General features: G+C 54.0%; 1 long non-coding RNA gene across 1 annotated transcript; it reads right to left on the bottom strand.

The window, feature by feature from the left end:
- Window positions 1–852: 852 nt before the first annotated feature.
- On the bottom strand, window positions 853–2,553 carry LOC125918552 (uncharacterized). Its single transcript, XR_007456472.1, has 3 exons — window positions 2,247–2,553; window positions 1,950–2,082; window positions 853–1,229 (listed from the first exon to the last, which is right to left on the bottom strand). It is a non-coding gene; the product is annotated as an uncharacterized LOC125918552 (long non-coding RNA).
- Window positions 2,554–3,283: the final 730 nt, after the last annotated feature.

Below are 3,283 nucleotides of genomic sequence, written 5' to 3' on the forward strand. Positions count from 1 at the left end.
GAAGGAAGGAAGGAAGGAAGGAAGGAAGGAAGGAAGGAAGGTAGGAAGGGAGGGAGGGAGGATGGACGGATAGATGGATGGAAGGATAGACGGATAGATCTTCCTGAGATGCTGATATCTGGCCTTATCTTTAAGTCTGCAATCCTTTAGCATCACCCCATGTTACTAAGACACCGTGTGTCAGGGTCAGAACGAAGGTGAGGTCAGAGAAGTGCTGAGGGCACAAACTCTAGTGAGGGGCTCACTCTCAGAGACTGGGAAATACCCGAGAGTGAATACCTCCTTAAATTTGGTGCCCCAGGAACACCAATGACCTCAACCTTGTCGCAACCCCATTAAGCATTAGCCATACACTTCTAGAAAGAAAATGGACCCTCCATCAGAGACAGACCGATCTGTCACTGTGCCTTGATGCGAATGCCCAGGATGTCCCACTGGTCCGTTCCACCTCCCCTTCTCTGAGCTTCACTGAGACAAGGTGATGTAACAGAGCGATCATTTGCACGGTTCTGGATCCAGATCCGTGTTGTCAGATTGCTGTGTGAACTTGAAGAAGTCTCTTCCCTCTCTGGGCTTTGGTTTCCCTCTTGGTAAAACAAGGGAGGTCGGACTCACCTCTGGTTCAAAATAGGGGTGGAAAAGAAAGGTGGGAGGCTCCCAAAAACCTTCAAGGCAACCCCTCCTTAGAAGGCTTGCCCAACCCCTTACCCACTTTCCCCGCATTTTCTTCATTTGCTGACTTTACAAATATTCCTCCTACCTACCCGCCATTGGACTGGATGCTGGCGTATAACAATGAGCCACACAGGCACTAGTCCCGCCCTCCCGAAACTTAAGAGTCCAACAATCAAGTCGGATAGGTTGTCAATCACAGTTGCTCTGAAGGCAAAGTCCGTGGGCAACAGGACCCTGGCCAAGGAGGCTGACTCAGACTGCACTCAGGGAGGCTTCCCGGAGGAGATGGTCCCCACAGATGAACAAGAAGAGATCAGGTAGACAATGAGGAAGAGACGACAGGTGCCCTGTGGTCTCACGCCGAGGTCTGGGAAGGTGGGACAGAGCCCAGCCCTGCGGACCCCTCGTCGGGCCCCCGGAGACTCACTCATTTGTGACAGCAGGACTGCCTCCAGCTTAGAGCAGAGCATCCTGGAGTCCTTAAGAGTCCTTTCTTCTGCCTGGTGAGACTGGGTCTTGATGAGCACATGGAGGGGCTTTGAAGCTGTGACTTGCTGGAACAGAAGCAGCAGAGGGTGTCATTCTTAACACACATGCCCCGTGGCAACCCGGCACGCAGCCTTGGAAAGACGATTAGGGTGTTTGTTCAAAGGACGTGATTGCTACGTTTTCGCTTCCACTTTTGATGCGTAGGACTCCCTTTCTGTCTTCTGGCTGCATCCTAAGCCAGGCAGAGCTCTGTCTCCAAACCTCATCTCATTACCCATTTCCCCCCCAATTGCATATTTTAGGGACTGGTAATAGGGCGGCCTACGGAGCCGTGTATTACAGCCGAAGACTCCAACACCCCCACACCCCCCACCGTGTGAAAGAGACAAAATATTTTCATTTCTAAGCCTCTCCGCCTACAGGGGGAGAAGTTAGCGGATCGTGTGACTGCGGTGGCTTCTTAAGAGCCTTTGGGAGCCGGGGGAAGGAATCCAACCTCAGCTGACTTTTCTTAAGTAACAAGGGCCTGGGCTACCTGACAGCATCGACGGAGAAGCCAAGTGCTCCTGAACACACTGCCCTCACGTCTACCCCCGGCCCTTGCTCGAGACACATAGCTTCTGGGACGAAGGGGAGGGTGGAGCTGTGCTCACTGAGCACCTGCCGTGCAAAGACCCTGTGCCTTCTAGTCTCTAGTTTGCATTAATTTGCGTGTGCATCAGTGATCTACGCTGCGTAACAAATTGCCACCAATTTAGCAGGCTGGCAACAACACAAATGATTACCTTGCAGTTTCCAAAGGTCGAGAGCCAAGGTCCAGGTTAGCTGGGTCTCCTGCTCAGGGTCTCACCAGGCTGAAATCAAGGTGGCAGCCAGGGCTGGGAGCTCCTCGGATGCCATCTGAATCTGGCCCCCACACTTGAAGGGCGCGGAGAGGGTGAAGAAAGAAGCATACCACCCCAGATTGGTGGGTGGCAGTTCCAATAAGCAAGGGGGCACCCCGAGACGAGCGGATCTCCCCACTCCCCCACCAAATCTCAAAGCTTTATATAGAGGCCTTAACTGGGTTCAATCACACATACCAGCCACAGGCTGTCAACACAAGCTATCTCAAGGCTGTATCTTTGGGGCAGCCTCTGGGAATGGGGGAGGCAAGCAGAATGTACCATCCAAGGACGGGGGAGGGAGTGATGAGTGTCCATTGGCTGACCAGCCTGAAGGTCAACTGGTGACCACATGCTCTTTATGACCTCGCACAATAGCTCTCGCGTCATAGACTCAGGGTCCCTCTTCCCAATGCACTGGTTGTCGTGCGAATTCAGCTCCTTGCAGTTGTAGGACTGAGACCCTCAACCCCTAGGGGTCACCTGCCCTTCCTTTCCATGTGATTTCCGCCCCCCCTCCACAATATGGCAGCTTATTTTCTCAAGGTCAACAGAGGAGTATCTGCTGCTTCAAATCCCTCTGACTTTTTTCTTCTCTGACTTCTAGGCTTTTCAGTTGAAGCGCTCACCTGATTAGGTCAGGCCCACCCAGAACCATCTCCCTTTCAACGAACTTAAAGGCCGCCAATTAGAGACTTCGGTCACATCTGCCGGGTCACTTCACCTTGCCGTCGCATGTAACCTATCCACGGAGTGACGTCTCATCATACTCTGAGTCCCGCCCACTTGAAGGGATGAGACCTATCAGGGTGTACCCCTGGCAGCCATCTTAAAAACCTGCCCGCTGCAGCTTCCGCGCCACCTTTTGCACGTACAATTTCCTGGCTTCAGCGGCACTGCAGCTCAGGTGGCCTGGGTTGAGCCTCCGCTCTGGCTCCCACTAGCTGTGTGACCTCGGGCAAGCCACCTCTCCCTCAGCTTCCTCATCTGGAAACTGGCTCAATGACACCACCTCCTTGGCAAGTTGCCCCCAAGGTTAAGTGACAGAGGCATGTGGCTGCTTCGCCTTTTGCTGAGCGAGCAGGGAGCGCTCGGCAGACACCTGCTCGGGTGCCTCGGCCTGGTTTCCGTACTCTTCCCCATTGCCATGCCGGAACCGAGACGCTTCGTCCCCGAGAGCGCCACCCTCCCTCCCCCCGCCCGCAGAAGCCTTCTCCATCCCAGGAGCAGACGGA

The sequence above is a fragment of the Panthera uncia genome, unplaced genomic scaffold (assembly GCF_023721935.1).
Source record: "Panthera uncia isolate 11264 unplaced genomic scaffold, Puncia_PCG_1.0 HiC_scaffold_981, whole genome shotgun sequence".
Taxonomy (NCBI): Eukaryota; Metazoa; Chordata; class Mammalia; order Carnivora; family Felidae; genus Panthera; species Panthera uncia.